Below are 12,954 nucleotides of genomic sequence, written 5' to 3' on the forward strand. Positions count from 1 at the left end.
TACAGATGCTCGGGCAAGAGACACCACAGGCTTTAGGAGCCAGTGGGCAGCAGCATCAGACCATTTTCATCCAGGAAAATCAATAGACAACTTACTGTGATGTACGCGTAGCTGACTTTGGTCCCTACACGTTCCGGGTGAAATGCGCCTGAGCCCAGCAAAGAAAAAAATATCATAAAACCTCCAAATATGATATTCCCTGAACAAATGAGCTTTGGAAGGCCAAGCCATCCAGTAGATTAAGTGGGGGGGTCTATGTTTTAAAGTGCTTCCACCTGCATCCACCACTCATGGCAGGCCTGATGTTCAGAGACCACATTCTACCTATACGATTCCCCACATATGCATCCTCTCTTCATCTCCCCTAACAACACTCTGATACTGAAATATCCCTAATTCAAGTTCATCTAGACCAGGAACACTTGTACATATTAGTTAGTACAAAGTATACACATGGATAAAAGATACACATTGGCACATACATACACACACATCTTCATGTATCATCTAAGACTGTTTCCAGAAAAAAGTGCTATGTGAACAAACAACATTAACATTTATTTTGATGCACACCCCTCTCTAATCACATGGGCTTTCTATTTCTCTTTTCTGAGAAGGAACAAAACCTTCATCAATAAAATGCCTGGCGTCTCTGACAATATTTAAAACCATAATGGGCGCCTTTGGCATACGCTCTCTAGAAGCATCTGTCTTCTAAGGGCAGCAAAGAACAGATCGGTAATTTTAGTTACTAATGCACTCACTCTTAAGTAGATTTGTAAACTGCCTTGGATTTGCCATTAACATTTGGAACAAAATGTTAACAAAATTCCTGACTTATTTTGCTCTGCTTATTGGCCCAGTCAGAGCTGCTGTCCAATAAAGGCCCCCGGAACAAATTGGAGTTCGGAGAGACTTCTTTCAGTTTCCCTTGTAAATTTAGGTTGTACATTTTCATAGTCACTGGTCCCATTCCAAAGTGTATTTTGAGTGGGGGCTGGGAGAAGGGCTGTATATCAAAAGCCAGGACAACATAAGGTGAATACCAGGACTTATTAGTGTCAAAAATATACACGAAATAGAAACTTAATGAAACTCAAAGCATAACCAAAAATCACCGTCTGCTACAAATTATGCCTTTAAATTGAGAGTCATATCAGAAATAAAATCTACCTCGTCCCTTTTAAAAAGCCCACCTGGAGTATCTTTGGTATTCCCTCAAACAGAGAAACATCAGTTAAACGGTAGATGAATCCTCCTGGCTTAATGCAGTGCAAAGAGAGTATTTCCTTCTCCCATCCTGTAGCAGACGTGCCAATGACTGTTATTAATTGGGAAGATGAGTGGACACCATCAGACTGCTTCCTCATTTGGCATCTTTCCTTATAGACATCATTGCTAAATTACCAGATTATGTATCTCACATTAACGGATTTTTCTCTCTTCCAAATTTTAAATAACTTTCCTGTCAAGTTATAGCAGTGCAGGGAATGATCTGCCAAGGACAGCCAGTTAGGCTACAAGTCTGGGAATCCTATTCTTGGCTGTTTTCTAGTCAGATTAATGGTCATACAACATAGACGCTCTGAAAGTGGGTCTAGGGCTGTTCCAAGGGTTCTAAGCAGCTCTTCACAACAGAAATAGCTACTTGTCTATCAACAAGCAGTATTATATGAGGCAAACTGGAGAAAAGGACAAACATAACACACTGAGTGTGAAAGGAGGAATGTTTGCCCCTCAAAATACGAGCCCCCCCCCCCCCCCAGGATTCACTTGCTATTTTTACTTCCTAGATCACCTCATTATCTTAAATGAGTTTCATAAATTAGGAATCTGGTGACAGCACCGGACACTCCAACAGAACCCGGTGAATCACTCAACCCTGGTTATTCATTTGAAAACTTCATTACCCTGAAAATAAATCAACAATATTTTTCCAGGCCACATCTCTTTTACTTCATTGCGTGGGCGTTGGTCTCCATGGGGGAGGGGGGAGTGCTTTTCTTCTTTTCCCTTTTCTTTCTTACCCTCTCCTCACACTAACAACTTGTATAGATGAGGCTTCAGCTGACCACAGTCATTATGAAAATCCATAGTTAATACACTCCCAATGTCAAAATGTCATGGGTTTAAACACAGAACCCAAAATAAGAAAACCAACTGACCCTCTTAATTAAAAAAATATGGATTGTAAGATAATCAGCTTGATGGAGCATTTGGGTGACTGTGAAGAACCTGGCAAAGGGAAAGTAAGTAACTGTTACTTTTCTGCCTCTATGCTGATTTTTTTTAATTTAGCACTTCGTGCAAATCCAGATTAAAATAACTCCAGCTATTGATCCGAGCAGTGGAATTGACATTAATTTTAGTTCACTTCTCACTTTGCAAAGGGATCAATAGGAAGTAATAACAGCTGACATCCCCGCTGAAAGGAGGAGAAAGAAGGGCTGAAGACAGAAATCGAAAAGCAACCAAATAAATCATCAGCTACTTTTCCACGGCATCAGACAAACTCCAAACAGATTGCAAAAAGTCTTTGTTGAATTAACTAAACAAGGAGGAGGGATCAATCCACAAAGCTAAATAAATTGTCTGGCAGGCAGTGAGGTTGGACGGAGGGACCAACAAATACTGAGTTAAAAAAATTTCAAATCCTTGACGTGATGGGTTTGGTTCAGTTCCGTATCTGTGGGAGTTTGTTTCTTAAATCACACTCCCGACCCTGGTTTAAAGTGATTGCAAAACGCCAGCTATCTGAATAATTAGTGAGATTACTAATTGCGTGGTTAAACACGCCAGAACTAGGACAAATGAAACGAAGACGCCCGCGTTTGGAACGTGAAAATGTCTGAGGCTGGGCTGATGCGCAGCGCTCCGCGCTCTGCGGAGCGAACTAGCCACTTTCGCATAGAAAAACCGAAAGCCCAAGATAAAGTCTCAGAGAGTAGGTTATCTCCCATCCCATCCTCTGCCCATCCCGGTCCAGGGTCAGCGGGCTTCCTGACTCGCGCCCGGGATCGGCGTAGAAGGAAGCGGTGCTGCTGCCGCCTCTGCCTCCGCCGTAGCTGAGAGCCAAACCCATTTGCAAATGACTGCCACAAAGAAAGCTGCAAAGGGCTCTTTCCCGGAGCCGAGCTCAGGGCGCCCACCAAACTACGACTCTGCTGGCAATTAAAATGCACACACAACACTCCTCTGCTTATTACAACAGGTGACATTTTTGTGGTCTCTGAACCGTTTCCAAAAGCCAGGAATTAAAATAATAGAACAAATTAAACGATATTTTTCCTTTGCGTAAATAAACTTTTAAAAAATTAACAGGGAACTTAAAAAGCAAAGAACAATGGGAAATGAGGCAGAGTAGTCGGGGGTTGTTAAGAACGCAGGAAAGAATTTTTTTTTTTAAGTTCACAGACTTCGCTTGAAGAGAATTCCCGCACACCAAACGCCCAGGGGGTATTTGGAAACACCGCTCTAACAGAAATTTTACCACCATATGCGAGAGCTCAGGGAACATAAGGCTAACACAGTTCCCGGGCTAGGGCCGACGCCTGTGTTTCAGGCATGACCGGGTATCGGTCCCAGATTTGGACCCGGGTTCAGGCCCAGCTTGGCCAAAGGGTGCGAATCCGAGACAGCCCGGTCCAGTCCGAGAGTGCGGGGTCGCTGGGATACCGGCTCAGCGAGCGGGTGCATTATTCAGCTCGGAAGAGTCTCGACTGGGAAAAAAAATCAACTCTTTTAGGGAAAACGGGGGAAGAAGAAGTGAAGGCGAAACCTACATAAACTTGGGCCCAACGCGGAGCCGAGCCCACTACTCTTTGGCCTGACCTCTACCTCCGGCTCTCGGTTGCCTTTGTATATAGAATACTCTAGGTCCCAACAACCTCCGCACGAAACAATCTGCGCCTAACTTTGGGCAACCAAGGCGCCAGTCCGGGAAGAACCGACACGTGCAAGGGCCTCTGGTCCGCAGCTGCGCGGGGCCCGCGGGACAGGGGCTCAGAGCTGCCAGCCTTCGACCAAAGTCCAAGGACCTCCAGCCCCGCCCCGGGGGTCACCCGGGTCTCGCCGCCGCGCGCGCCACCGCTTCAGCTGGCAGCCGCGGGCTCCTCCACTCCCGCTTCTCCTGCAAATGCGGACCGGCGAGGGGCTGCTGGGCCCTTCCAGCTCCTCGACTGCGGATGCGCGGTGCGGGAGGGAGGGTTCCGCGGCCCGCACCGCGGCCGTCCGGCCGCCGCACACTCGCAGAACAGGTGTGTGTCCCCGCTCGCTCCGCGCCTGGCCCCGGCCCTGTCGGCCACCAGCGGCGCGACGCGGCGCCGCCCCGTCCTCGGCCTTCCCCAACCTCGCCTCGAAGCGCAGCAAGCGAACTCACGCCACTTTTGCCGGGTCTCTGCGGGCCAGGAGGGATCGGCACGGAAGACGCCAGAACCGCTTTTCCTCGACGCTCTTTCTGCCTTTCCCCCCTCTGCTCATTCCCCTTTGCAGGAAGAGGCCGCGAGACGGAAAGAGGAGGAGGCCAGGCAAGGCAAAGCCCCCCTGCCCACTCTGCTCCCCCCAGTCCCCTCGCTGCTTCCTCACTGCCGCTCTTTTTTCTCTTTATTTTTCCTTTCTCTCCCCTTTGCCCCTCAAGCCGAGTCCGGAGCGGAGGCGAGAGGCAAGACGTGGCTGCTGGGCGTCGTGGGCAGCGAGCGCCGTGCTGTCCCCCTCGGCGGCTCCCGGGGCAGTGGGCCGGCGCAGACCTCAGACGACCCGGGCCGGCCAGGCAGGGCTGTGCCCCCACACCTATGGCCCGGGCCCCATGCACCCACCCAGTGAGACGCGCGCCTGGCTCAGGGCCGGAACACGGGCCTCCGCTGGAGCTGCATCCACGACCCAAGAATGCAGGGTGTGCTTAACGGGAAGCGAGAGCTTTTCCCCTGCCTCCTGGCTGCCCTAGTCCCCGCTACTTCGGGACTCCTGCGCGCCCTTGCCAGCTGGGGTCGACCTGGGCCGCGAGCTCTCGGAGAGGCTCCTGGATTGGGGGATGAACCGGGCATCCCCTCGGATGGCCTCACCACCGTGGGCGGCCTCGCCCGGGGGGCCACACGGAAGCTCTCCGCCCAAGTTTGTTGTGCCCTGGAAGAAAAGGCTTTCTCTTACAAAGCACAAAGGCGAAACGCCCAGGCCGAGCCCTGAAAAGCCCCGGGTTGGGGGGCGGGGGTGGGGTGGGGGAGGCCGGAGGCTCCGGAGTGCGGTGGCGGGGCTGGGTTCCGGGCAGAGAAGGTCGCTCGGCCCAGGCTGACAAGCGCGGCGGCAGTGGCCACAGGACCGCAGCGACCGGCGTGCTCAGTGAAAAGTTTTGTTCTCAAGTCAGAAGAGAAATTGTTACTCAGTTTAAGGCAGGTCTAAGATAAAAATAAAACTACAAACAGAGTAATGCGCCCTCGTCTCCACGATCGTCCTCCCGCCTTGCTCAGTAGAACCGCTGGGAGAGGGGCTCCCGACCCCGAAAATCGCGGGAGATCCCACGTGTCGGGCTACTCTACGGCCAGGCCGGTCCAGCCCAGCGGAGTGGGGAGTTTACCAGTGGCGTTTAGAACGGTCCGCCTCTATGCTAGCACCTGCCTCCTTCCTGCCCGCAGAGTATCCCTCCATCCTACCCCACCTCCCTGCCTCCACACCCTTCACACGCGCCCCCGCTAGGAAAAAGTCAGCCGAGCACCCGGGGTCCAGGGCTAAACAGCCACTCCCCGGGTATCCCGCGGAGCCGGCTGTGTGTGGGGTGGAGGCTGTCGGGGTCGTTTCTCATTCGGATCGCCCCTACTCCATCCGCCCGCCGCCTCGGGCTCCCCACTGAGTACCACCCAGCCCTGGCCTCGCCGGAAATCAATGCGGGGTACACAGGGGAGCCCGGAAATCACCGGGGGGTGCACCAGGGAGCCCGGCGAGAAGGCAGGCATTCTCGCGATCGACCCAAACAAAGTGGGAATGGGGCTTATTAAAAGACGGAGAAAAGAAGTCCTGCTCCCTTCCCTTGCAGTGCCCTCACCCTCCCTACTTGTCCAATTCCCGCGTCTGGTCCCTCCCCCTTGCACCTCCCCCCCCTCCCCAAATAAAACACATTAAGGAAAACTCAAGACTGAAAGTTTGAGCGAGGCAGCGCACGGAGCGCGCAGGGCGCCGATGCCGAGAGGCTCCGTCGCGATGATCCAAGACGCGCCAGTCCGAGTCCCAGTCCCTGCCCCCGTCCGGAGGGAACCGCCCGAATCCCTAGGAAACGGACCCGGAAAGTTAGCCAGGTTCCTGAACAAGCCGGCCGCCCTCGCACCCACCCCTCTTGGGTACGCACACACGTCCACACCCCTTTCTGATCTCCATACTTGCCGTGGAAATTCCTTGGGAGAACGGTCGCACTTTTCAGGACACGGAGGGAAGCAGGCGGAGAGTGTGGTGCATGAAAAGTCCCGGGTTCGCAGAGCCGGCGGAGGCAGCGGCGGCGGCGGCGGCGGCGGCAGCGGCAGCAGCAGCAGTAGGCGGCTGGCCCCGGGTTTGTGTTCGCGAGCTGCCTGGGATTGCATGTACAGATCAAGAGACTCGGTTGGCGTGAGAGAAGGAGCAGTGCTGCCTCTCAGCGCTGGCTCTAATCAGTGAATGAGCCTCCACTCTCCCAGGGACTCGGAGACACACACACGCGCGCACACACACGCACGCACACATTCTCTCACACTCACACACATACAGGCACTCTGAGCACTGAATACATTAGGGCACTAAGGGACTCTGGGAAATGAAGTCCAGACCCAGGGCACTCCTGGAGAACAGACCTGCTGGCCCTCACCAAGGAGCTTGGAAGTCTTGGGGTCGCGAGCCATTGTGAACTAAAGAGAGCGTTGGCTTTTGTTTACATCCCTCCTCCCCCACCCGCAAAGGTCTCAGTGAATGTTTTGGTGCTTGTTCTTCTTCCTTTCCTGAACCAAAAGGGACCAAGAGTAAATGGGCAAAGCTTGAAGACTGACATCCACTGCTGCTTAAATGACCCCCAAATCCTGGGTTCCTCAAAATATCTGCCTTTTTCCAGAAAAATCTTACCTGCTGCTTTGTTCCTAGAATGCTTCTCTGGGTCTTTGACTATAATAATAAATAATAAATGAATATTAATAAAACTGTAACTTTTGGAGGAGGTGAAGGCCTAGTTTAGCATCCAGATGTGAGAATAAAGTTTTTTAATGGTGTTTTATTGATGTTTATATTACAGTTCATTCTTTTCAGATCATTTCATATCATCCTATAATTCATCAAACACAGAAAGATAAACAGGGGAAATGGACAGAGAACTAACATTCCTGAGTGCTTTCTAGGAGCCCAGTTATTGGACTAAATGCCTTTACATAATTTCATTTACTCCTAGGATTAATTCTGGAGGTAATATTACCACTACTTCATAGAAGAGGAAACTGGGGTTGAAAGGGTTTTGTAATTTGCCCATGAAAATGTGTTTAACAAGTCTTGGATAGCAGGTAGTTCTAGTTCTGAAAGCAAAGTTCAACCAAAATCAAATCCTGGTTTAAGAAGTCATTCCTGGCCGGGCGCGGTGGCTCACGCCTGTAATGCCAACACTTTGGGAGGCCGAGGAGGGCAGAACAAGAGGTCAGGAGTTTGAGACCAGACTGACAAACAGGTGAAACCCTGTCTCTACTAAAAATACAAAAAGTAAAGTAGCCGGGCGTGGTGGCATGCGCCTGTAATCCCAGCTACTCAGGAGGCCAAGGCAGGAGTATCGCTTGAACCCAGGAGGCGGAAGTTGCAGTGAGCCGAGATCACGCCATTGCACTCCAGCCTGGGTGACAAAAAAAAAAAAAAAAATCATTCCTTTGTTTTGTGGTTAAGTGTCTAAAACCTCAGATTTCTCATCTGAAAAAAAAAAAAAAGGGAGGGTGGGGAGAAATGGAGTACACACTGATAATCCACTTTGCAGAGAACCACATAGGATTATAAATTGTCTAAAAAGAATGAGACTCAAAATCTCTTTCTTGCTATTATTTCATTGTCCTTTTTACTTATGTTTAACATTAAGGTAGCATCTAAATATTAAGTATGTTTACGTATATGTGTGCTGTTTGTATTTTAAAGTTTTAATTGGCAACTCTAAATAAATTGTTAATTTGATCACTTAGAGTTCTAGTTCTACATTTATGACTATTTCTATAATTCATGATATGAGGATTATTTGTTGAGGAACTTTATTTTTATTTATTTCTTTTTTTTGACATGGAATCTCACTCTCCCGCCCAGGCTGGAGTGCAGTGGCGTGATCTCAGCTTACTGCAACCTCCGTCTCCCTAGTTCAAGCGATTCTCCTACCTCAGTCTCCCAAGTAGCTGGGATTATAGGCATGCCCCTCCATGCCCAAATAATTTTTAGTAGAAATACGATTTCACCATGTTGGCCAGGCTCGTCTCAAACTCCTGACTTCAAGTGATCCACTTGCCTCGGCCTCCCAAAGTGCTGGGATTACAGGGGTGAGCCACCATTCCTGGCCTGTTGAGAAACTTCTAATCCATGTTTAATCATTCACTCATACACCAGCATTTATTATGTTAGGCTCTATTCTTTCCACTAAATTATTATTTCCTGCTGGATTGTAAACTTCATGAAGTCAAGAATCATGTTTGTTGCATTCTATATCATACCCTAAGCACCTTACAGCATCAGTCTCTTAGTTGAATGAATAAACTAGGATATAAAAATGAACTCCTGTCCTCAAAGAGCTCACCATCTAGTAGGGGAGACAAAGAAAGAGTTAAAAATCAATTTGATAACCACTATAATAAGGATGACCTTAGAATTTATTGATCTAACTGAGACAAGTTTGATGATAAAAAAGGGACACTTTTAATAATTACACTGGGATGACAAATGTGAACGAGGGCCATCCTGGGCCAAGCAGGTTGAATGGTCACCCTAGCTACATAAGGTATTTCATTCATTCATTTAACAAGCATTTATTGAGAACTCTCTTGTGTGGTGTGTTAAAGGAATTATAAGCCACTGATTTCCCTCGAAATTGAAATATGAAACATTGAGCAGCAAGAGATAGGCAGGAGAAGTGGGCCAAATCACAAAAGGCTTTGTATACTAAGCTAAGGAAAGTGGACATTATCCTATAGATGATGAGAAACCCCTAGAGGGTTTTAGGGGTGTGACAGGGTAGGATTTCTGTTTTAAAACAAGCACTAGTTGCTGGGTGGACAAGGTGGAGGTTAGACAAGAGGCAGGGAGGCCAATTAAAAAGTCTATCTCAAGTAATTCAGTTGGGATAAAGTAGGGCCTGAACCAAGGTACTGGGGCAGAGTGAGTGGAGAGGAGGGGACACATTGCAGTGAGATCTAAAAGGTAGAATCAACAGGATTTAGCCATTTTAGTATGGTGGATGAAGGCAGAAGGAAGATTCTATATAAATCCTAAATAAGATTTTATTGTTTATAGCAAAAGACATTGTCAGTACTTTAATGTTCATCAGTAGTAAAAGGCTCCCTCAGATCAACTTAGAGAGTTCCCGTAGATCCAGTGCACACTCTCACAGACAGATGATACAGATAAGAAGGTCTGTTCAATCATCAAGCCAAATATATATATATATTTTTTGAGACGGAGTCTTGCCCTGTCACCCAGGCTGGAGTGCAGTGGCGCGATCTCGGCTCACTGCAAGCTCCGCCTCCCAGGTTCACGCCATTCTCCTGCCTCAGCCTCTCCCAGTAGCTGGGACTACAGGCGCCCGCCACCGCGCCCGGCTAATTTTTTGTATTTTTAGTAGAGACGGGGTTTCACCGTGGTCTCGATCGCCTGACCTCATGATCCACCCGCCTTGGCCTCCCAAAGTGTTGGGATTACAAGCGTGAGCCACCGCGCCCGGCCTCATCAAGCCAAATATTTTTAGCTGTTACCACATGCAGCGGTCCTCACTACGATGCAAGTACTTAGAAACTAGAAGAATTAATCACTGTCTACAACAGCAATCTAAATGAATAAATTAAATGCAAATCCCTCATAAAATCATAGCAAAATTATGTAATGAAAAATTGAATATGTAATACCTCACCAATTCACAGGTCATACGTCCAGCAACCTCAGCTATCCAAAACACAATGAAGCAGGAAATAAGCAAAAAGGGTCCCAGAATAGCCAAAATAAACATTACAAAGTCCATGCACTAAAGTTAACATATTTCCCTCCTAGGAGAATTACACAAGCCTTCATTCAGAGCTGATTTATTCTTTCTTAGGTACAATTCTAATAAGCTTGATTATTTGGCTTTCCCATTCACAGCTGATTAAGATTGTCAAATTAAAAGGGGGCAGCCATTAAAAAGAATGATATAGACTAGGATATACTGACATAGAAGGATACCTATTATATATTGTCGAGTGAGAAAAGCAAGTCATATAACAGTATTTATAATATGATTTGATATTTGTCCGTATACATGTACACACACATTGACAGAAAAAGGCCTGTAGGGATACATTAAACCGTTAACAATGGTTATGGCTAGGGAGTGAGAGTGTGGACGTGACAGGGTGGGGGTTAGACAGGAATGAAGGGAGGACTTTGACTTTTGACTCCATAGACTTCTGTTTGTTTTCAGTGAACATATATTAGTTTTGTAATTTTAATATCCATTAAAACATATATAAAAAGAGCAAAGGGTAGTGTTGTTAGAGCAAGAACACTGACAATGAGAAATGGTGACCGAACTATAAGAAGCAAGCACCATAACTCAAAAACTACAACAAAATAGGGTTATTTGGTGTGAAGGCAAAAAGCCCTATCCCATCACTGCTCCCAGCGGATGTCATGAATTCCAACCAAACATACCCTGATACTTTTGGGGATAGGTCATCAAGGAACACATTACGCTTAGTATATTTTACTTATGAGAGCAAGCACACGTGTGAAAATACAGAAAAATAAATTCCTACCAAAATGATTTAAACAGAAGATTTTGACACTTTAAGAAGTAAATTTCAGTTGTCTGGAAAATATACTTTTGTGGAACATATCACTCCCTGAAGATGAGAAGTAAAGGACATATCACTTTATGTAAGAGCAGAGGTGATGCAGAGTAAGGAATGGTCCACAAATTCAACAAACATTTATTGAGTGTCTACCAAGTGCCAGTCGCTAACAATAGAAAGATAAATAATAGTGCCTGCCCTAGAGAGGTTTATAGTCCAGTAGCAAAGATGGATTGGAAAGCAAATACATATGGTACAATGAGAGCAGTGTTATAATGGATATTCTGAGTATAGGGTGGTAGAAACACAAAAGAAGGAGGTGCTGAGTCTGCCTGGAGCTATTAGGAAAGGAGGCAGAGACACGAGTGGGTGCTTAAAAAATAACTATCATATGGGATGACATTTAAGCTTCGTTAAAAATGACTGTTATATGGAATGACACTTAAGTTGGGCTGTGAAGGATAAGTAGAGTTTATCAAGGGAGAAAAATAGGAAGAGCACTCCAGGGATGAGCAAATAGCATATGCAAAGGCACATGAAATTTCCTGCCACATTCCGATAGTACATCTCAAATTTTTCCTCAAGAAAGAGGTGGTACAGGTGGTGATGTCTAAGGGCAAGGCTAAAATGGCTTGCCACTAGCTTGAAATTTATGTATCCTGTTTTATCTTGAAAAATGAATGGAAATTTTGCCTTCAACTCCACAAATATATTAAGCTTTAATATAAAACCATGTTTTAAATTACTTATCATTTGATAGAACTGATGCTCCAGAAAGATGCACCACATTTATTTGGTGCTTTCTCAAATCCAAAGCACAACACTAAATAATCCAGGGGCATTTGTTCCTAATTTGAAAAACATTCAGAAATTGGGCTGGGAGCTGAAAAAAAAAAGGTGTAGAAGATATAAGGGGAGACTGGAAAAATAGATTAATGGACTGTGAAAGATCTTGTTTGTCACATTAAGGAACTAACTGGACACTCCCAGCATCTAGCCAACTCCTATTTATACTTCAAGACTTTGTTTGGGATGGACTCTTCCAGGAAACCACCCTGCCCACCAGCCTCTCTTCTCCTCAAATCTGATTATCATAGCAGTCTATGCATGCATCTATTCATTTATCACATTGTACTGGAATTATCGAGTGTTTTCAGGTTCATCTAATAGACTCTGATCTGCTTAAAGCAGAATTCTGTCTTAGTTGTTTTGCATAATACTTAGCACAACAGATACTGGTGTCTGTCGGACTGAACTGATTTAGATAAAAGGACAAGATTCAGAAAGTACTACCTGGTCTAGATTCTAAAGCTTCTTGAAGGTAGGGTCTGCTTGCGTGCCACTGCATCTCAAACACTTCACACTCACTGTAAACATCCAGTAGGTGATTGATAAAAAGTAAAGAATGAATGAGTGAAAATTCTCAAAACAGGAATGACATGATCAGATCAGGGTTTAGAAAAATAAAATTGGAGGTAATTTCAAATGTAGACTGGAGACGAGTAAGACTGGAGACAAAGAAATTAGGGAGAAAAAATGCAAAAGAAACATAGGACAAATTGGTAAAAGATTGCCTTTTCTTAAAAATGTTTTTCTAATTGGCTAATTTGATTAGATGTTTATATTTATGTTACAAGACTGGGCTTTTTATTCTCTTAGGATTTCAGTTGAATGGAGGATATTCCATTCAACTGATGGAGGATATTCAGTTGCCTTGTTCCCTGATCCCAGCTGCCTTCAGGCTGGTGTCTTCTTGTACATCTGGAGGTCACTGAGGGCAGTGACTACATCTTATTCATCTTAGTATCTCCAATGCCTAGGACATGCCTGCTCAATAAATGTTTGCTGAATGAATGAACACATAAATTGATCTATTAGTATACTGTACTCAAGCTCCGACCAAGACACAGAGGACCTAATGATCCCCAGTGTGTGAGTTTCTGGATACAGGAAA

The 12,954-nt window shown here is 46.3% G+C and overlaps 1 protein-coding gene across 6 annotated transcripts in view; it reads right to left on the minus strand.

Moving 5' to 3' along the window:
* Positions 1-12,954, minus strand: part of RNF220 (ring finger protein 220) — a 303,437-nt gene that overhangs the window by 246,725 nt on the left and 43,758 nt on the right. For 4 of the 6 annotated variants that reach the window (XM_063627653.1, XM_063627652.1, XM_063627650.1 and 1 more), the window contains 2 exons: positions 7,075-7,113; positions 6,370-6,551 (listed from right to left, as the gene is read on the minus strand). The gene's annotated coding sequence lies outside the window, so the exon portion shown is untranslated. Of the gene's footprint in view, positions 1-6,369; positions 6,733-7,074; positions 7,114-12,954 lie in introns of those variants that run through there. The other 2 variants (XM_055255323.2, XM_055255321.1) reach the window with 2 other exon arrangements.

This window comes from Symphalangus syndactylus, chromosome 12, assembly GCF_028878055.3.
Source record: "Symphalangus syndactylus isolate Jambi chromosome 12, NHGRI_mSymSyn1-v2.1_pri, whole genome shotgun sequence".
NCBI classification, from domain to species: domain Eukaryota; kingdom Metazoa; phylum Chordata; class Mammalia; order Primates; family Hylobatidae; genus Symphalangus; species Symphalangus syndactylus.